Source organism: Panthera onca, chromosome B1, assembly GCF_046562875.1.
Source record: "Panthera onca isolate mPanOnc1 chromosome B1, mPanOnc1 haplotype 2, whole genome shotgun sequence".
Taxonomy (NCBI): domain Eukaryota; kingdom Metazoa; phylum Chordata; class Mammalia; order Carnivora; family Felidae; genus Panthera; species Panthera onca.
In genome coordinates, this window is record NC_138342.1 from 179882026 (window position 1) to 179905020 (window position 22995).

At 36.5% G+C, this 22995-nt stretch overlaps 1 protein-coding gene across 5 annotated transcripts in view; it reads right to left on the bottom strand.

Annotated features, from left to right (window-relative positions):
* Positions 1–22995, bottom strand: part of DLC1 (DLC1 Rho GTPase activating protein) — a 514092-nt gene that overhangs the window by 452375 nt on the left and 38722 nt on the right. The gene's annotated exons all lie outside the window — the stretch shown is intronic.

A 22995-nucleotide genomic window follows, 5' to 3' on the forward strand; every position in this document is an offset into this window, starting at 1 on the left:
AGCCTGGAGCCTGCTTCCGATTCTGTGTCTCCCTCTCTCTCTGCCCCTCCCCCGTTCATGCTCTGTCTCTCTCTGTCTCAAAACTAAATAAGTGTTAAAAAAAAATTAAAAAAAAAAAAAAGAATAGAATTTCTGGATCATATATTGTCTATTTAGTTATATTTTAAAACTGCCAAACGGTTAAGTTTTTAATTAAAAAACTATTTTGCTTATATAACTGTTTTGTATAACTATTTTTCTTATACAGCAATCTCTGAGAGACCCAGTTGCTCTACAATCTGAAAGCACTTAGTATGGTCAGATTTATAAATTTTAGTCATTCTAATTGGTGTGCACTGGTATCTAGTTGTGATTTGAATTTTCATATTTTTAAAGATTTAAATTATCATGTGACTGAGGATATTTTCATGTACTTATTTGACACAGATTTTTTTTATAAACCATATATACTCAAATATTGTACTTTTAAGTATTTTGCCCATTTTTTACTTGGGTTTTATGTGTTCTTATTATTGAGTTGTATATCTCTAATATATTTTGAATATAAATCCTTTATCAGTATATATTTTGCAAGTATTTTCTCTCAGCCTGTGGCTTTCCTTTTATTTCTTGAGAGTCTTTTGAGGAGGAAAATGTTTTCAATCATGAAGTTCTTTTTTTTTTCTTTCTTTTTGGTTTGAGATTTTTGTTAAATCTGTAGATCAATTTGAGGAAAATACACCTCTATAGCACTACCGATTTCTCAGTCAATAAACTTGGGACGTCTTTAGATTTATTTGGGTCTTTTTAAACATTCAGCAATGGTCTATAGTTTTCAGGTTGTAAGTCTTCCATTTTTTTTTTTTTTTGGTTAAACCTATCCATAATTATATTTTCGATGTTGTTCTTTACAGTTTCAATCGGTTGTTGCTAACATAAAAGAACACAATTGATTTTTGTATATTGATGTAATTGAGGCATGATTAAATCAATTACAAGTTCTAATAGCTTTTTGTAGATTTCTTAAAATTTTCTATATAGATAATTATGTTGTCTATTAATGACAGTTTTATTCAACATATATTTGTCAAATATTTCTGAATTTATCATAATTCTTACATGTTTTCTTTTCTTTTTGCTATTAATATAAATTACATGGATAAATTTTCTAATCATAAACTAGCCTTACCTGTGGATAAACTCTACTTGGCAATGATGTTTTAAACTAAAGAAGCAGCAGCTAATATTGTTGTTGTAATGATTACTATACCTCTCATATGTTTAGTGGACATTTATTTTTAAATATAGGCAATGAAAGAAACAAATACAAAGCAGGGAAAACATTTTTGAAAGATTAGACTCAGAGAAAATATCTTTGTATTCTTTCCTAAAGTAGTACCTTGTAGAACTGTGACATTTTGTTTCATAAATTTCCTTAACTTCAGAAGTAGATAATTTAGATCAAACAGCTGATGCAGTCGTCAATATCATGAACAGATAATCTAAGAATGGCAAATATAATTATTTTGTTATTTTATATCATTTGCAGCCCATGGATAATAGATACATAAATTGTGTATATGCACACAAAGTAATCAGTTTCACTCTTCTCTATCATTGTCTTTATCACTCTCTTTCACACACATAAACACACACACACACACACACACGAAGCATTAATACACTGGTCACTTAACTGACAAACCCAACAACCTGCAACCCAGAGAAACTACTAAGGTCATGGAGCAGCCAAACTGAAAAAAATTTCAGCAGTCATTTCCCTCATGGTCTTAATAAGAAGTGTGTGGTGTATATACGGTATCATTGCTTAGAGCAAGTTTGATTTTGTGACTTATCTGTTCAGAGCAGATGAAACACAGTACTTGAGCATGAGAAAATGAAACTTGTAATAGGTGCAGAGATGGGAGGATCTGAGAGCCAACAGCATAAAGGGAGAGATTACAGAAAGCAGACAAAAGAACTGAAAAGTGTAGCAGCTGGGGCCGCTCAGCGATTGCATACTATTCTGCATGATTCAGGCCCCTGAGAATAATCACTGAATTTTAGCACAGTCTAATAGCCTACGTTCAAGATGATGAAATGGAATCATTAAGAATAAATTAAGTCTAATCGGCCTATTCTCTTTAACAAGGCATGGAAATGTACAATCCATTTGGAAAAGCTGTCCATTAAAATGGTTAAAAATATTTTGGCACTTTCTCGTGTAAGCTTTATTTCTTTGGGGAAATTCACTTGGACAACATGCTTCAACGTCTCTTTGTTCAGTAATGCTGGCTAAAAGAGGAATTTGATGCATCCAACAGCAGACCAGTCACCACATAAAGGCCACACACTCAGCACACTGCCAACTTCAGGGGACGCTATTCACATAGATTTAAAGTTTAACAACACTCGGCCCGGAGTTGTGAGGGACTGCAGTGCTGTCCACAGGCGCTGGGATTTAAAGTTTCCGTTTTGTTCATCATCGTATCTCCAGTGCCAGGACGGTGTGTGGCACGTATTAGGCACTTCACAACATTTTTTTTTTATTACTAGAATGAATGTATATGTAACTACATTTAAGCTGCAAGATTTAGAAACAAAATACTTGAGTGCTCAGAACGAATATTTCATTAAAGGCCCATTTATAACAGGATCCAAATTTTCTGGATTCTGTTTAGATCAGAGCAGAACATTCGACCCAAAGGTACCAGGGAAGTGTCTATAAAGAACGGAACGAGGAAAGCTTCAACTTTATGAATGCCACGGAGGAAGGCTTAGAGCTGTTTCTAAGTTGCCTTTGCTTGCCAGGGGTTCCTTTCCCGGCCAAAAATGGGGCCCAGGGTGGCTTCTTGCAGTCTCTTGTTTGTACAAGGTTTACCCTTCTTTCTTATTCTCTGCTCTTAAAACCTCAGTCTATTGTAAATTGATTCTGTGGTCGTGTCCGACTCTGTTTGATGTGCTTTGTCAGTTCTGTTTTGTACCTTATATAGCGAGCACTTAGCCAGATGATCCAATGATGACAAGGCACCGAATTTGGAATCTGCAGATTATCTGGCTGAACCATTTATGCAAAGATAAATGGTATCATATTTGAAAAGACTCTCAATTTGCCTGATATCTTTTGTCTATGAGGTTAAAAACAACTTTTATATTATTATACTATTATGGAGAGCAAAGGACCAATTTGGAATCCAATGTTTCCATGCTTTATGATGAATAAAATGCTGTAAACCCTATTAAATGTATTGAAAATTAACCATTTTCACAACTTTATTAATTTTTTAAAGGCACACTGGGATACCAGCCAAGCACAATAGTTTGTACATAGTCATTAGATGTGTGCATTGGCTTCAAAGACACGTTGAAGAGAATAGGGGAAGGGATTAAGAAAACAATTTTTTATAGTATCTTGTAATTCATATCTTTTATAAAGTCAAAAATAGTTTTGAAAATCCTGTAAAGCATATGCTATTTATAGACCTATGGCCAGCTTGTCAGATGTAATGGTTTTCTCATATTGGTCATTAATCTTGGTTTCAGCAATAATTGTAGAGCACCATAAATTCCAAATACCCATGGAATTTCATGGTCTGAAATTATTCTGCAATTTAATGCTCTAGCATTAAAAATAGACCAAGAATTCAAGAATTTGTTTTCTTTTAATCAGTTGCAATGTAAAATGTTTATGAATCTCAATCTTGAAAAACTATTTTAATATGATGAAATATTTTGGAACGCTTTAAAAAGCCCTAACAGGATTGAATTACATCTTTTATATTGGAATCAACAGAGGAACTTTTTAAAAAGCCATATTTAGCTGCAAAGTTTTACAAGATTATGTTTAAGGTGCAACTTGAAATCACCTTCCAGATGTCTCATTTATAGAAGATGACTGGTTCATCCATGAATCACCAACATGTCATTCTGCTTCCGCATTGAAGTTTTATGCAAACCAAGGAAATACCAAAGTCCTCTGTTCTCTTGGGCCTTTAATTATAGGATCCACTCAGTCTGTACGGCCTTTTGATAATGAAAGCCAGCATTAGAAGATCGGCCATGCTTCCAATGGGGTCGACATCTCAGTAATTGGCCCTAATCACTTTGGAATATTATATCCCAGGTTTAGGCTTCTTTCCATCTTCCACATTTTATTCATCAATCATAGTTTCTGTCACAACTTGGCTAGAGTCTCCGGAATGCTGTATATTGTTAAAACAACCGTACATTTCCTGAAATAAATGCTCTATGTATCCTAGAGTAAAGAAGTCTTTGGAGAAGGTCTTTCTTCTTGAATGAAGTTATGTAGAAAAAAACATACTCTGAGCTTAATAATAATCATATGTTAAATATCTATGACATATAATCTCTTAAAATCCTTTGATGAATTGACAACTTTTATTGCCTATGACTGTTTCAATTAAATAACGAGGAAACTTTCACATTATCTGACAGAAAGCTGATGATACAATAGAAGTATTATCTTGTATCAAAAGCTGTTTAGCTGGGACATCATAGTATTTTTAATTCAGAACTCATGATAAACAACTGCACAGATTTTTATAACCTTCTGGAGATTCTTAAGAGTTATTGAGCAAATATTGATCTTGCTGTGGCTTTACAGATAGAACTCAAAGCCCTCAGCACTGTATGAAATTGCCTTCATATAGACCTGGGTAAGAGGAGCTCTCTTGCCATGGACTCAGAACTTAAAGGTCTACTCATATCACAAGTTACACTTACTAAATTTAACAAAGAAGAAAATGGGCACTTCATCAGTGATATAGCATAATGTGTAACATTTATGTGAATGTCACTCTTGTGACTACTACTCTTCAGGCACCAAGGAAATATTTCTTTCTGTGTGTGGTCCTCTGTCCTCCAGAGAAAGGTAATGTGGTTACATCCTCTTTCTTTCAATGTCATGAAGGGTTATGGGTTTTTCCTATATATAGTGCCTAGGACATAGTAAGAGTGCAATATGTTCACTGTTGTTGTTATGAGTCTTTGTTAGACTTACCTATCCTTCCTCTACTTCCCTCCCCCCCAACACACTCTAGATTAGCTAACTCTATGATATGAGTTCAGAGCAGTCTGTACTCCCATATTGGTCATTACACAATTGACTAGTATTTGTCTTTCTGAGTCTATCTCATTCATGCTTGTCAGCCAAGCATCCAGTACAAAACTGAATTAATGAATTAGCTTCCAGAAAATAAGAGGGGAGATTTGGAGAGGTATGTGAGGGTCTGGGATACAGAAGTAGGTATGAAGATGATGGATTACAGTAAGCAATTTTTAAAGGCAACTTTAAAGGATGTAAGGAACATAAGTATTTAGAAAAGTAAACTAAAGGACATTGGAGGTATTTACTTAGATGTCACAAAGTATTATTATTCATCTGAAAGTGGTAGAGAATTGTTAAATTAACAAGTTCACCCCCCATCCCTTGACTCCAGTTCTATTAGAAATATTCAACTACCTGACATCAATTGCTAAGACTTTTTTTTTCAAAGTTAATGTTCCTTGTTTATATCTTCTTCAAGAAAAATCGTCTCGGTTAAACCTGAGGTAATTCTTTTTACTGTAATCACCTGGCGTATAATTGGTACTTAAAAATGTCAAATATTTGCTTTAAGCACAATAATTATAAAAAGAGTGAGAAATATTATCACTTCTGGAAAAAGAAGTTTGATACATAAATTGCAATAGAGGTTTAGGAACCTATCCTTACTCTAATCAGCTTTTTTTTTTTTTTTTAAGTTTATTTATTGATTTTGAAAGAGACAGAGTGAGCACAAGAGAGGGAGGGGCAGAGAGAAAGGGAGAGAGAGAAAATCCCAAGTGGCTCTGTGCTCTCAGCCTGTCAGCATAGAGCCTGATGTGGGGCTTGAACTCACAAACAATGAGATTAGGACCTGAGCCAAAATCAATAGTCAGACACTTAACTGACTGAGCCACTGAGGCTCCCTATGATCAGCTTTTATATGGATTTAGCAATATGGCGGCTTTAGTCGATAGCATATCCATTTCTGGATAGCACAGAAATATGGTCTATTTCTATGTCAACATATCAGTAAACAATGAGATAGGTGGTAACCAACACAATCTAGTTTCTTTGGATTGACATCATAATTCATTAATTTTTTAGCTGAGTCACAGGGAATATCTCACATGTTTCTGACGACAGAAATCCGCTTTTAGAAAATACTTTTGTGCACACCAGAAAAATATTGGAATGTGTTGAGTGAAATGATGATTGTAATTATTGACATTCAGTAAAAGCTGTTCTCTCTTTTATACCTTATGTCCCTGATTTACAAAATAAGAAGAAGTTAATTTAATCTTTTGCACTTTTCCCCTTTCTTTAGTTATAACTGACCTACTACATTAAAAATCAAGAAATGGGTCTCCACTTATTAAAAAAAAAAAAAGACCGATTTTCTTACTCTAGGGTTGGTAAAAATTAGCAGTAAAAACACAGCAAGGAAATAAACATGTTAAGCAGAAATTAAGTCAAATCTTTTAAAGTCTGTTTTGTCCAATAATCAGTCTTAGCGAGATTTTAAGTCTATGAGTATTAGAAGAAAACACTGAATGTCAGGTAACATAATTGTATTACCATTAATAGCTTTTGAAAAAGTCTTTTCTTTGAGAGCTCATTATCCTGAACAAAATTACAAACCGTCTGAGAAAGTCCTTCCATCTCAGTTGAAAATTCTTTAAAACATACTCCAAAGAGCTAGGGAAGGTAGGCAAATTTAACTGCTTTAACCCTCTCATTACATTTCCACTATTTGTGTTTCCACACACCCATGAACTAACCCAGTGAAATCACACAGAACCATCGCTGTGCAGCTAACACACATAATTCACGTATGTGACACAACTAGTCTACAAAACGTTGATACGTTAAACAGCAGAGGGATTAAGTTTTTACACCACGTTAAAGGACGTAGTAGAGAAAACATCTGGAAAAGAACAGGTTGATTGAGATAGACCTGCATGGATTCGGGAACGGAAGGTCATATTAAGCTAATCTCCAAAAGAGCTCTGAGAGTATTACTGCCAAAATAGACAAATGCAATTCAGGGATGTAATACATTCAGATTTTCAAGGATCACAGGAAAATACTGGAGCTTAATATCAGTCTAGCAATGCATTATCCTTTCCTTTCTCGTTTCCATTGTTTTCAAAGATGGCTACCTGGCATGTTTTTAAAATACACATGGATAGGCAGAAACAGCTATATTCCTGTGGGAAATATTTATTGTGCCTACTCTGTGCCAGGCAGGTACTGAGATTAGAGGAAACAAGTGATGTATCTTCATCCCTGAGACTTCAGAATCTGAAAGCCAGGCAACTTCCCTAACCATACAATAGAGAAACGCTAACACAGAATGAAGTTTTGCATGATCTGTTTGAGATGTTTAAGGGCAATTTGAATTTTAATACTAAAGACGAGGACAATTTTCATTCCTGTCCATGATTTCCTGCAGAAGCACTATGTAGAAAGAAAATAAATAATAGAATCTTAAAGCAAAATATTATGTACGTTCTTTTAGTTATTTCTACAGCAGCTTTATCTGTTTTAAAATTACCTTAGACCCTATTGAATGGATGAGTCATTTAATCAGATTGGCGACTACAGTTATGACTTGAATCTAACTACATGTTTCATGTCCAGTCATGGAACTGTACAGCCATAAAGAAATCTTGCCATTTGCAACACCATGGATGGATCAGAGGGTATAACGCTAAGTGAAATAAGTCACTCAGAGAAAGACAAATACCGTATGACGTTACTCATATGTGGAATTTAAGAAACCAAATGAGCAAAGAAAAAAAAGAGACAAATTAAAAAAAACAACAACACAGACTCTTACATACAGAGAATAAATTGGTGGTTGCCAGAGGGGAGGTTTGTAGCGGTGTGGGGAGAGACAGGTAGAGTAGGTGAAGTGGATTAAGAGTCCGTTCATCACAATGAGCACTGATGAATGTACAGAATTGTTGAATCATTATATTGTACACCTGAGACTAATAAACACTGTATGTTAATTACACTATATTTTTTAAATCACGGAACTATACAGCTAGAGAGAATCACAGAAAACTCTGAACCAGATAGCCTTGAAGTCTGTTCTTTAACACAAAAAACCATCTTTTTATGGTCAAATAGCCTAGAAATCAATGGACTAAATGAAGGTAAACGGGTTTTCCTCCTGTGAGAATTCTCAGTGTATTTATTCTACAAATGTGAATTGTATTTTCTGTAAAAGAAGATGGCATTTCCCAAACTTCTTTGACTAAGAACACTTCACGGGGAATATTAATTTGAAAACTCTTTGGAAAATATTGTCTTAGCCCAACTCATTTGCCAAGACAGCATCAAGATTCAGTGAGTTAAGTGATTTACACCGTCAACTATATGAGCCAAGACTAAGAACAGAGCTTTTAGATTTTCAAGTTGGCACTTGTTCTTCCAAAATATGGTCTTCAGTTTGTATACACATATATCTGAGAACACAGAAAGATTTTCCAGAAATATGTAGGCACAGAGAGTTTTAAGGGACTCTAGCTTCATATCTGTTTCTTGAGACTGATCTGCCTAAGAACAAGTCTGGGGATTGATCACGAGGACAGGCTTACTCTCTCCTTCCCTACATACCCTTCTGCAACGCAAGGTTGGAGGGAAAAGCAATAGGATTTTAAGGAATTTAGCTGGCTGTCATTGGCTATCCACAGAATTAGGAATAGGAATGACAAAGTACAATCTTGTTACTTCAACTTACACAATGTGAGTCTCATTAACGCAATAGCTATCAATACCTACAGAACCTTATTAAATTTTTATAGCAGTAGCTACCTATGTGTTCTTAATTATGATCAATTAAATAACTCTTATACATCATTATATTGCAATTTACAAACCAGCAGCTTTTATATATGTATACGCAACACCTTTCTTTCTATTATTTTGGATGAACTATCTGTGTGTCTAAGGCCAACCTTTCCATACATGTACTAAATTTCTTCCTCTCTCACCTGCTATAGATAGGACATCATTTCTGCCTTTCTCTTCTTGTCTCCTGCATCTGAATATTTTTGCACTTGATTGGATTTCTCAACAGCACATTTACATACTGCTTTTCTCTCATATTAAAAACAATCCTCTCTTGAGCCCACTTGCTCTGCCAGCTATTTCTCGATTTTTTGTTCCCCTTTATAGCAAAGCATTTTCAAAATAGCAAACTCATTTCAAAAGAGTTCCCTACACATACTGTCTCTGTTTTCTCTTTTCTGATTCTCTACAAAACCAAGTCCCATGAATCTTTGATCCCTATAATGCAAAGCTATTCTTGTCAAGGTCACCAAAGTCCTCCACATTAATAAAGCTAATGGTTGATTCTCAGCCTTTATCTTACTTGAGGACATTTGATATGGTTGATGAATTCCTTCTGCTTGACCTACCTTCTTCACTGGGCTTCCAGAACACTACATTCTCCTGGTTCTTTGTATCTCCCTTGCTACTCCTTCTCAGTGTCCTTAGCTGGATCCTCCTCACATCCCTCAACCCTTGATATTAGAATACACAGGGCTTTCTTGTTTATCTTCTCATCTATAAACATTCTTCTTGTGATCTCATCCAGCCTGATGGCTTTAAATACTATCTATATACAAGTATATACACATGACTTTCAAACTTCTATATTGCCATCTAGCTTGCTCTTCTTGGTTTCCAGACTTACATACTGGAATATCTACTTGAAATCTCTACTTTGGTGTCCAAAAGGCATCTCAGATTTAAAATTTCCAAACACTGCTCTTCCCGTCTTCCCGTCGAATTGTCTTTTAGTTTTCCTATTTGCATTAATTTTAACTCAGTCCTTCACTTTTTCATCCTTGACTCTTTTTCTAAAATAATAAAAAAATTTTTAAATATTTATTTATTGTTGAGAGACAGAGAGAGACAGAGCATGAGCGGCGGGGGGGGGGGGGGGGAAGGGCAGAGAGAGAGAGGGAAACAGAATCTGAAGCAGGCTCTAGGCTCTGAGCTGTCAGCACAGAGCCGGATGCAGGGCTCGAACCCACAAACCGTGAAATCACGACCTGAGTTGAAGTCAGACACTTAACTGACTGAGCCACCCAGGTGCCCCTCATCCTTGACTCTTCTCTTTCTCACATTTCAGGACCAGTACCATTGAGAAACCTTTTAAGCTTGAATTTCAAAATGTCCCCAAACTATGACCATTTCTTACCACTCCCACTGCTACCATTCGCGTTCAAGAAACTATTATCTCTTGCTTGGACTTCTGTTTCTATTTTTGTACTCCAACCCCATAACACGTCCCCCTTCCTCATCTAAAATCTGTCACAGCAGCCGGGAATATCTTGGTAAAATGTCTGCTCAGAACATTTTTATGGCTATTTATCTGACTCACAGAAAATACCAAAGAGTTTACAACAGCCTACAAGGCCCTACATGATTGGGTTCTCATTAACGCTCGACTACTAACCTCCAGTTCCATTAATCTGTTCTAGCCAGCCAAAGCATTTTTGCTGTTCTTTATGCATGCCAGACTGCTCTCAATGAAGGACATTTGCTCTTGCTGTTCCCTCAGTCTGTGACACTTTTCCCCAACAACTTCCCGGTTCATTCCCTTATCTCCTTCATGGCTGTTCAAATTTCATCTCTTTGGAGAGATCCTCCCGGTTTAAAATTACAAAACTCCTCAGAGCTTCCTCTCACTCTTTGCTGCTTTATTTCTCTCCTTGTCACACACATGACCTTCTAATGTAATTTACTTATGTATTATGTTTATTATACGTCTCCACACAGTAGAATATAAGCTCCGTGAGATGAGGCTTTCTTGCTACTTTACTTGCTATGTTATTCCAAATGGGAGGGAAAAAAAAGCATGTTTGGAAAGATACAAAATATACCGGTTTTGGGGTGGAGAACACATCTGGGGAGGAACGGTAAGGAAGAAAACTGGATAGAGACGACCAAGTGGTTTTAATTTTATTATTTGTAGCATATTTTTGGTTTTTAATGAATCATAGTAAGAGTTTATTTTTTCTTTCATGTTAATGGTGGGCACAACGGTTCTAGCAGTAACTTTCCTCCGAACTTCCTGAATGTTTCAAATATTTTATAACGTGAAACAAATACAATTTAGTAAGAATGAAAGAGGGTGGCACATCAGGCGATTGTAGCTCTGAACGGCTGGAGCACAGATTGCAGAGAAGGGCAAAAGGCAGAAAGCGAGATGAGAAGGAGCACTGGCTGGGCATAAGGTAATAATGGTAAGAGTGGCTATTTTATAAAAGGGTATTTGGGACAGATGTCATAGAGCAGTGCCTTAACATGCATAGGAATTATGGAAGGATGTGCTTTCATGTGCAAATTCCAGTTCAGTTGGTCTGAGAGGGGCTGTGTCCCTTGTAAGACTCTGCCAGCTGATGCCAACATTGCTGCTCCTGCAGTGTGGGATCTCTAATATGGCTGCACATTGGACAGAATCCCCTAGAGCCTTACAGGAAACACTGACGTCTGGCTCCAACTCCCAAAGATTCTGATTTAACTATCATTGGGAGTGGTCTGGCTACCACCCAATATGTATATATAAATGAATGAATAGATGAATAAATGAATATTATAATTATTTTTATAATATTATAATTATTTATTCATTTATTTATTTATGAGAGCAAGGAGAGAGTGAGAAAGAGAGTGCAAGAGAGCAAGTGGGGAAGAGGGACAGAGGGAAAGAGAGATCTCTAGCAGCCTTCAAGCTCAGGGCAGAACCCGATGACACAGGGCTCAATCTCATGACCATGAGATCATGACCTGAGCCCAAATCAAGAGTTGGATGCTTAACCGCTGAGCCAACCAGGTACCCAACTACCCGATATTTTAAAAGGTGACTTTTAAAGTGCAGCAGAATTTAAGAATCACTGTAGGGGATCCAGGCCAGGCGACTTCCTGGTAAGTTGCCACTTCTGAGCACTGCCTCATGATGCCTGTTTACTTCAGTCTCCTTCTGAGGGGTTTTAGGGCAGAGGTCTACTTGAGGCTGCTGCTCAGGCAAGGCCAGATGACAAGAATTTGGACCCAAATGCAGATATAGGCTGTACATTTAACCATGCGCTTTTTACTGAATGAGGCCTGGCTGGTCAATTATTTCGAGTACCTGAATCAATATTGCATGCAATGCAAAAGTAGGGAAAACTATGCTAACTTCTGAGGAAGCTATTAGAGATGCTTCCCTTTGTTGGGAGACCATCAAATTAATTATTTGATCATTTAATTCATTTATTATTTTCAAAATGTAATGATGGTTTAATACGTGCAAGACATATAACTTAATGGTGAAGAAGACAGACTTTTTGCAGTCCCGGTAGGGCTTACAGTCCATCAGTTGTGACCTACCATAAACAACTTATGACATGATTGCAGACTTATTTATAATGTGGTCATTGTTGTATGCATATTCTGCTTCCTGAAAGCATGTGTAGGTAGAGGTCTGAGGAAAAGTTTTGTCCCAAGTGATGGATAAGCTGAGACCTGAAGGGTGAAGTCGTAATCAGTGAGGAGAATGGGTAGGAGGCAGGGGGAATCTGCTATTGAATACTGAGTGTTAGGTTTTTTTCTCAGGAGAATCTTCAGCTGCTTAAGCAATTTCCTTTCTCCTTCTTCTTCAAATGTTTTTCGATAAAGACTTTAGTAACTATTATCCTAAATGTTTTACTGTTCTGTTTTCAATATGAACGATCCAATCCATGTCAGCCATGGTTCCAGACCAGACAAACTGACGAGAAGCGATGAGAAACACAAATCAGGGGAGCTGTGCTCTACTGTAGTTGCAGTGTGGATAATTATTTTGAAAGGAGTTGGTGTGGAAGGAAAGAAAAAAGTAAGTGAAGGGTGTGAGAAGAGTCTAGAGATTGTGAAGTCAACTTGAAGACAGGTGCTCTGGATCCAGTGAGGGACATTGATGTCCTATACTGGGGAGCTGACTGAAGAGAAGCAGCCTATATGAGGGGTGTCATTACAGGATTTTGTAACTGACTGGAGGGATCTTGTTGGGGAGTGGAAGGACTTAGAGACGACTTCAAGGATTCAGACTCCTTGGCTCACTTATAGGTTTCTTTTCTGTGTTTCATGAGTTTCTAACCTCGTACCATACTTCAATTCCCCAATCTCTATTATTGCCTAATTACTTTAATATCTAGTAATTCTAGATTTTTGATGGCATAAGTATCTCCAAATACTTTGTAATAGTAGGAAAAAGTATAGAAAATCAAGTTACTTAATTTTTAAAAAGATCTGCTGTCCTTTTTATGGGAAATGGAATACTATGTCCATGGAAGTATGTTGCTAGGCATTTCTTTCTTTCCATGTGCCTTAGAACACACTGTTGCTGAGTTACTGGGCCATGGCAGAACTGACTGTAAGATTCAGTTTTATGCTGGGAGGTGGGGATGGAGTGGACATGCCAAATAGATGGAAGAAATAGTACCTGCTTTTAGAAATGTCCAATCAAGGGGTGCTGGGTGGCTCAGTTGGTTAAGTATTCGACTTTGGCTCAGTTCATGATCCTGTGGTCCATGAGTTCGAGCCCCACGTTGGGCTCTGTGTTGACAGCTCAGAGCCTGCTTCAGATTCTATGTCTCCCTCTCTCTCTGCCCTTCCCCTATTCGTGCTTTGTGTCTCTCTGTCTCTGAAAAATGAATACATCTTCAAAAAATTTTAAAAAAAGAAACATCCAAACAAGGTAAGAATTTAAAACTCAAACATAAATTGTCAAAACTATTGACGAAATACCATGAAATGTCATGGAATTTGTCTTTACCTTGGTTAATCACTTTGTTCAGATATACTCATCAAGTATTAAATAAATACCTAGTTATCTTTTCCTATGAGATAGCAAAATACTTAGAAGTGAAGACCTATATCCAATCTTTAAAAAGTTGGCAGAAACCGTAATTGTAGTTTTCAACTCTCACTCCAAACAAGTGCCACTCTAAACTGATTTTGATTTTTAGCATACCTCCAACGAATACAAATATTAGGTAAGGAATAGGCAAAAGGGATGCTATTATATTTCAGAATTTTTTGTTAGAATTCAACAGTTTTAATAGGCTGTGGGGAGAGTCAATTCAGCAATTATTGGGAAAACTATAGGTCCAACACAATTGCCTTTCATGCTATTGTTAATATTATGACTATAACATATGAATATATTGTGATGTTATTCCACGTGTCCTAACATGAAATCAAAATCTGAAACTGATTCAGATGATAGCCTTATATCGCTAACAGCATTTTCCTTACCAAAGATTAGAAAATTTGATAGAAAACTTTCTCTCTCTCTCTCTCTCTCTGCCCCTCCCCTGTTCATGTGTGCACTTGTCTCCTCTCTCTCAAAACAAATAAACTAAAAAAAGATAAAAATATGAAGAGAATAAAAATACAAAAAAAATATGAAGAGATGAGGAAAATAAGATAAATTCTAGGTAGTGACCTACATTTACACTTGAAGACTTCAACAGATTTGGTGCATGCACTTTAGCAAAGGAAAGAATTCAGCTTCTACCTAGAACAATGGCTGGCATTGTGAGATTTACTTTTCTGACATTTACATTCTATTGACCTGAAAAGTTCGATAATCTCACTAAAATTGAGAGATCAGACAATCAGAAAAAATATAAAGATGATAGAAATGTTGAGATGGTAGAGCCCAAGGAATTCCTGTGTTTTAATTACTTCTATTTTTTTTTTTTCATTTGAGGAAGTAACTTACATGTTTTCAGTTGTTTGATGTTCGAAGTATTTTTACACATTTAATTCTACAAGTGCTTTGGTAAATCGTATTGGGTAGGTAGAATACAAAGGCAAAACTGGGGAATCAGAAAAGTAGAATGCTTGCAAACAATTGGATTACTCATAATGCAGGAGCCCATTAGAAGGACCTCAGTCTCCAGGTTCCTTATTACATCTACTCTGGAATTGCGCTGATGGTGAGGGCAACTACCATGTGTTGGGTAACAAGTTCTAGTCTAAGTTACCTTATTTAATAGTTAGCAGCACCCAAAAGATGGGGGCTGCTGTCCCTCTTACATCACGAGAAGCAAAAATGAAGGAGCTGATACAACTCAAGTCTGGGGAGGAGGTTCATAATTTTTTCTTCTTGGAATGTATAAGCTCCGAGGAGCCTTTTAACATTTCTTGTTTGTATTTAGGTTACCTGAAGCCCATATTTGATAGAGAGCTATGAAAACCACTCTGTAGTTCTTTAGGTCACTTTATCAAAGCTTGTGTCGGGGCCCATCTATACAATAGTAGTTGAGGGAAGGAAGATAGCCAGTCAGATAACACACTATGAGAATAATATGCTAAAATATAACAAGGGGACTGGTTTTAACACTTCTCATTTAGGATTAGGTAGTCCAATGAGTTTCGATCCGTTCCCTCCATTCTCGATCTTACTCTTGTTCTTGTTCTCACAATGCTCGTTATTATCACTATGTTTAACCAAGAGGCGGGATCTGCAGGAAGCCCAGTGGCTTTCACCTCCAAGCTTTTGTCTCCCCATGATTTCAGAATTATAAATTCTTGGCTTTGGGGGATATGGCAATAAAAAAGGGCACCCGAAACCAAAACCAAAACAAACTTTACAACTTTACAACAGCAGCAATTAGCTTAGTAGCATAAAGCCATAGTTACTAGAAAAGGGTCTAACAAGTTTGATGCATGAAATTCAGCCCCAGAAAAGACAAGAAACAGTCTCTGCTAGCCGGAACAAAGGCTGATATTGTGAGATTTCAGTGGCATAATATACAGGCTTCAAATAAGAGTTCTGGTCAGCGAGACATAAAGGAAGTGCTTCATTAGCTATCATAGTGCATACCTCTCCGGCTTGTACCACGGGGCAGCACGCAGCAAGGGCATGGGCGCAAAGAATGAGCTATTCACTCAGGTTTCATAATCTTGCTCTGTTTCAGCCTCCTGGGTTGACAGCTTTCAAGTTAAGCATGGAAGGTTCTAAAGAAACAGTCTTACATTCTTCAGTGATAGAGTTTGTTTTTGGAAAATGCCTATCTAAAATAAGGAGATAAAATACGGTGGGTCTGTGAGCTCAATTTATTACATTAGATGTCTTTCCCGAGCATGGTGATATTTTTATGATGGCTTTGAACACTTCAGTAAAATAGTTCTGTGGAAATATCGGTCTCAAATGAAATTATTTGCAGTTTCTATGTCATTCAACCCTATGCAATCATATGAATATTCATTTTACAGTGAAAGCTTACTTTGTAAGTAGGAAAATTACAGTAAAATGCTTTGCAAAGATATTGAGTAGAAGAAAAATCATCCTATGTAGTAGTTTTCAGGAAAACTACTGTGAATTCCAATTTCTTTCCCCATCATCCGGAGTCACATACAACTATCCCTCAAGAAAACAGAAAACTATACAACTCAACTTCCAATTAATGGCAACATTTCTGGAATCATTTCATGTATCCTCTGTGCTTTGAAGATAAATGTATTATAATTAGGTTCTGATTTACAGTAACTTCCTAGATGCCAACATCAGTATTAAATAGTATTGTCCGACGACCCAGGGATCTAACTTCATAAAATTGAATAAAGATGCTGATAATGGTTCTCAATTTGAAAAGTGAAGGGGAGATAAATAAGGTTAGAAAATCTGCGTATTATGTTGTTACCAAAGAATTTTCAAGAAAAATAGCAAAGAAATCATACAATTCAAATTCATATTTAACATTATTTTTTGTGAAGAATAGCACCATTGATGCACTAAAATATATTAGAGATCTTTATTTTCTAAAATAACAGTAATTTCTGCCCTACACTTGTTTGGAATTTTACCAGATACTCAAATGGAGCGGTGGAAAATCATTACTTGAAAACATTAAAATCTCTGAAATATATGAATCAAAATACTTTAAAATAACTGTTTAAAATTAAAATTTTAAATTTTAGTTATTTTCCAGAAAAAACAAAAATCTCTTATTTGAAACACTAGATGTGAGCAATCACTCTAAAGTCTGGCCAATCGCATTTGTAATAGTGCCAGAGAATATACATTATATTCACAAGACCCCCAAAGACCTTCATCTAAAACAAAGATACTTTTTTAAAAAAATTAAGTTTATTTATTTATTTTGAGAGAGAGACAGTGTGAGCAGGGGAAGGGCTCTCTCTGTGAGAAAGAGGGGGGGAGAGGGAGAGGGAGGGAGGGAGGGAGGGAGGGAGAGAGAGAGAGAGAGAGAGAGAAGCCCAAGGAGGCTCTGCCCTGCCAGAGCAGAGCCCGACGTGGGGCTTGAACCCATAAAACCATGAGATCATGACCTAAGCTGAAACCGAGAGTTGGACGCCCAACCGAATGAGCCACCCAGGCGCCCCAAAACAAAGATACTTCTTAATTAACAGACAAATAAAGTCAAAATCACTCACTACAATGTAGCTCTACATACCCCAACAAAGCAGTTCGTCTTAAGTGCCTGTATTTAACTACTCTATTTTCTCCCTTAGCAAATTACAAGCAGTTTTACCCTAAAAGGCTATTCTGGAGGCAAACTATCTGACTAGCCTTTAATCTATTTTTCATAAAAAATACATGCTGTGGGTTCAACTGCATGGCCACCAAATTCTTACGTTGAAGTCCTAACCCCAAGTTCTTCAGAATGTGCATCCGTTTAGAGATCAGGTCTTCATAGAGGTAAGCAACTTAACATGGGGTCAATCGGGTGAGACACCAATATGGCTGGTGTCCTTAGAAAAGGTGAAATTTGGAATACAGACACACATACAGGGAGAATACCATATGAACATGAAGACAGCCATCTACTAGTAAAGGAGAGAGGCCTGGAGCAGACCCTTCCCTTAAAGCCCTCAGAAGGAAACAACCCTGTCAGTGCCTTGATTTCAGACTACTAGTTTCCAGATCATGGGACATTTTCTGTTGTTTAAACCACTCAGTTTGCGGTACTTTATTATAGCAGCCCCAGCAAAGTAATCCATCACACATATTAAAAAGAATGTTCCATCTCTCTGGCAATTTCCTTTAAAAAGAGATAACTGAAATTATGGTCATTTTTCTTTATTCTAAAAAATTAAAATTGCAATACTTGGAATGCCTTGGCTCAAACTGTGTTGCTAGTTTTTATTATAACAGTTATGTATGAATCAATTTGTCTATAATTATCTATTAAAATTAGATAAATAGTAGATATTTAGAAATTATTTAGAAATAAAAACTTGTTAGGGGCACCTGGGTGGCTCAGTCAGTTGAACACCTGACTCTCGATTTTGGCTCAGGTGATGATTCCAGGGTCCTGGGATCAAGTCCCATACTGGGTTCTGCACTGATCATGGAGACTGCTTGGGATTCTCTCTCTCTCTCTCTCTCTCTCTCTCTCTCTCTCCATCCCTCCCTCCCTCCCTCCCTCCGTCTCTCTCCCCTTCCTCACTCCTGGGCACATGTACTCTCTCTCTCTCAAAAAAAATTAATGAATAAATATGTATAATTTAAAATTAATTTAAAATAAAAAAAATGTGTATCCTGTTGCATTTGCAAGATTTCATTTTATTTAAACTTAAAATTGCTAATGCTTTTATTGTTTTTAAATGTTTATTTATTTTTGTGAGAGAGAGATTGCTCACATGCATGGGGGAGGGACAGAGAGAGAGAGTCAGAGGATCAGAAGCTGTTTCCGTGCTGACGGCAATATGGGGCTCGAACTTGCGAACTGTGAGATCATGACCTGAGCCAAAGTCCACACTTAACCAACTGAGCCATCCAGGTGCCCCTAAACTTAAGTTTGAAAACCACAAATCCAGGTAATGTGAATAATGCTCCTGTAATATTAAAAAAAAAGCACAGATAGTAAATTTACTTACATCTTTAGTTGAGAGTTTGTTCTCTATTAATTGATGAATTTCCTTAATATTTTATCTATCATCTATTTATCTACCAGAGCTTTGCTACAATAGCATCTTATAGGACATTTCTGTGTCATGCAGCTCATTCTGACTTTTGTTTTTCTAAGTTCAAAAATATTTCTAAACTATCAGGAAATTTTATATATGTTTCACATGTCTAAGACAAAGATACAGCTACTTGAAACAATAAAAATTTACTAAACTAGCAGGCTATAAACTAAAAATACAGAGATCTATAGCATTCCAGTATATAAATAATAATCATTTGCAAGATATAGTGGATCACTGTACAATCACTAACATAAAAGTAAATAAAATAAAATGAAGTAAAATCAATGCACTTAAAGAAATGGACAGAATCTAAATGGGGAAACTACCTAAAAGATGTCAAAGTATACTGGCATACTTGTGAAGACACGCCACATTTCTGGATAGGAAGACCCAATTTATTTAAAAAATTTTTTTTCAACGTTTATTTATTTTTGAGACAGAGAGAAACAGAGCGTGAACAGGTGAGGAGCAGAGAGAGAGGGAGACACAGAATCCGAAACAGGCTCCAGGCTCCGAGCTGTCAGCACAGAGCCCGACGCGGGGCTCGAACCCACGGACCGTGAGATCATGACCTGAGCTGAAGTCGGACGCTCAACCGACCAAGCCACCCAGGCGCCCCAGGAAGACCCAATTTAAAAAATCCTCAATGTTTATAAATTTAGTGGATTCTAATAAAAGACTGTAGGTTTTTTACTTTTACCCTGAATCAAGACAGGTTGGTCACAAAGATCATTTGGAAAGATAAAGATATAAGAACATACAAGAACTACCTGAAAATGAAGGAGAGGGGTCTGGCCCTATGAGATGTTAAAACATACTACAGAGTCCGTTAAAACAGTATAGTATTGGTATGTAGAAATTGAAAGAAAAAGCACTGTACTAGAATTGAAACTCAAAACAAACAAACCACAACCCAACACAAACAAACAAAAAACTAAGTGAATATGAGAATTTATGATAAAGTCAGCATCTAAAGACAGTGGGGTAACAAAGAACCTTGTGGTATATATGGTTGAATCAATGGATAACCATATAGAAAAGTATAAAATTAGATTTATTCTTCACATTAGAGAAGAAACTATAAAAGAATTAGAGTGTTAACACAGAGAATAAAAAGAATCACAAATACTCTAAGAAAACTTGGGTAAGTTTATTTATAACATGGGACTAGACAAAAATGTTTGATGTGATTAAGAATCCTAGAACATAAGGAAACAGATTGATAAATTTGCTACGTGAAATAAAAAATCCAACTTTTGCATGGCAAAGAGCATATGCAAATGAAACGACAAAGTGTGAAAATCATTTGGGAATGATCTCACAGACAAATGGTTAATATTTCCAATATTAAAATGATTTTTTTTAAGTTTATTTATTTTGAGAGAGAGGGGCAAAGAGAGAGGGAGAGAGAGAATCCCAAGCAGGCTCTGCACTGCCAGCACAGGGACTGATGTGAGGCTTCAATCCACAAACCGTGAGATCATGACCTGAGCTGAAATCAAGAGCTGGAGGCTTAACGGAATGAGCCACCCAGGAGCCCCTCCAATATTAGAATAAGTGCTTCTTAAAAATTCAGAAGAATAAATCAAAAATCTTGTGGAAAAATGGGTAAAATAAATGGACAGTGCACAAAAAAATAAATATAAATGGCCCTTATACACATAAAATGGTGTTCAGTCTCACTTATAAGAGGAATTCAATTTAAAATTACACTGAGATACTATTTCTCATCCATTAGATTCACAAAAATTGATAACTCTGAGTACATATTCCGATGGCCAGGCTCTTGGGAACCATTGTTCTTATAACACTGCTGACAGGAATGCAAAATATGTATCCCCTATAGAGGGGACTTTGGAAATATATAAAACAAACAAACAAACAAACAAATAAACCCCTACATATGCCTTTGTCTTTTGATTTGCTAATCTCACTCCTAGAAATCTTATTGGAGATATACCTCCACAAATACACAGAAAAATTCGATTCCTTATAGGACCAAAATGCCCACCAAAATGTGAGAATTATTGTGGTACATTCCCACACGGAAGACAATGCCATTGTAAACAGAGACAAGGAGGGTGTCTAGAATAAAGTGAAGTGATATCCCAGATAGGTTTCTAAGAAAAAAACAAAACAAAACAAAACAAAACAAACAAAAACAAGTGTAAAGCAATGCGTAGAGTATGCTGAATATATTTTTTTTGTAAGAAAGAGTGTACAAATGTGTACTGATTTATAATTTCTCAAAGAAACTTGGAAGCATAAATCAAGAACTTTAATGATTGTCAACGGGGAACGTAATCATAGCTACAGAGAAAAAGCTAAATTTCTGTGTGCTCTTTTATTTTTTTTTCTCTTTCCTTTTTGAAAACTTTATATATATATATATATATATATATATATATATATATATATATATATATATATATTTTCCAGGAAGCAACTGGAAGTGTGTCCTGTCTCCAAAAAAAGAGAAATAAGAGAGAAAGGGAATTAGACAGAAGACTAATTTTGACCTTCTCCCTCTGGGGGTAAGCCCCTGGCTGTAAGGCACACTTGATTGTTGAGGGAAAGCTGGACAAAGAGCTTCGCCCTGCTCCCCGTTAAGAACTTTGAAGGAAGAGACAGTGTCTGCAGGGCAACAAAAGTAGTGCCATCGGGTGGTTAGGCCAGGAGCACCTGATTTATCTCCTTACTTCCTATTCCTTCCAGCCCTTGAAGTGGCAAGGGCTCCTGCCTGCGCTGTGCGTGCCAGAGCACATTGTTTTTCTTAATTTTTTAATTATGTGTTATTTTTATTTTTTTTTTAATTTGAGAGAGAGAGAGAGAGAGAGAGAGAGAGAGAGAGAATATGAATATGAATGAATCCAAATCAGGCTCCGTGCTGAGCATAAGCTCAGTCCCAGGCCCTGGGATCATGACCTGAGCTGAAATCAAGAGTCAGATGCTCAAGCAACTGAGCCACCCAGAGCACATTAGTTATGGCACTTCGCAAGCATACACTTGAGAGAAAAAGAGCTAACCTACAGAAGGGATCCAAATACCCATAGGTGTCAAAGCATAGGCAAGATAGCCAGGAGACATTTCGGCAAGTTCCGTTAAACTTGCATTTTGTCAGGACCCTGCAAGGAACCTAACTGGGTCTTGGGAAACACACATATTAGAACACTAAACAATTTACTGGCTCATGCTGGTTATTACAAAAAAAAAAAAAAAAAAAAAAGAAAAGAAAGAAAGAAAGAAAAGTCAATTACAGGATATTCTCCCCAAAAGTATCTGCTTCTAGGATAAGGTTATTAACAAATATTTAGCACATTAGAAGGCATGAATATAGTTTATTTAAAGTATAGCTCCTTTGATTAATGTTTTCAGTTAAAAAGCGTTATAATGAATTATGTATAAATATTCAGACGATAAGGAAGGTTTTTAAAATAAACATAAAAAATGAAATCTTGAGCTATTGAGCTGCTGGAAATCACTTGGAGCTATCCACAAATTATATAAAGACTAACATATGATACAATATTATCTGGGTTGAATAAATGAAGTTGAAATCTCTTTATCATTAATATGAAGCTGGCTCATATTTGAGAGATGCTTTTTGAACATTTCAGACTTTTGACTCTTTGCCAAGGTGGACATTTTTGGAATAACATTAAGTATATCCTGGTTAGACTTCAATAACACACACGGGACCGACCAGGGAGCCCATTCTCTTGAAATTATCTCCCATACTTACTAAGACCTAGACTCAGACATTTATTAAGACCTAGAAAAAGTCTATCTTTAGAGTCAACGTATTCTGATTCGAGAGAATAGTTATTAATAAAATTCTGCCATGTTTTAAAAGAGGCTATCCTAAAAGGATATGTTGGGTAAAAGAGTAAATGGGTTGGGGTGGGGGGTGGTTCAGAAAGATAAAGATGGGAGTTCCTTGACCTGGTAGTACTTATTTCACAGAATCTACTTTGTGACGTTGCATTTAC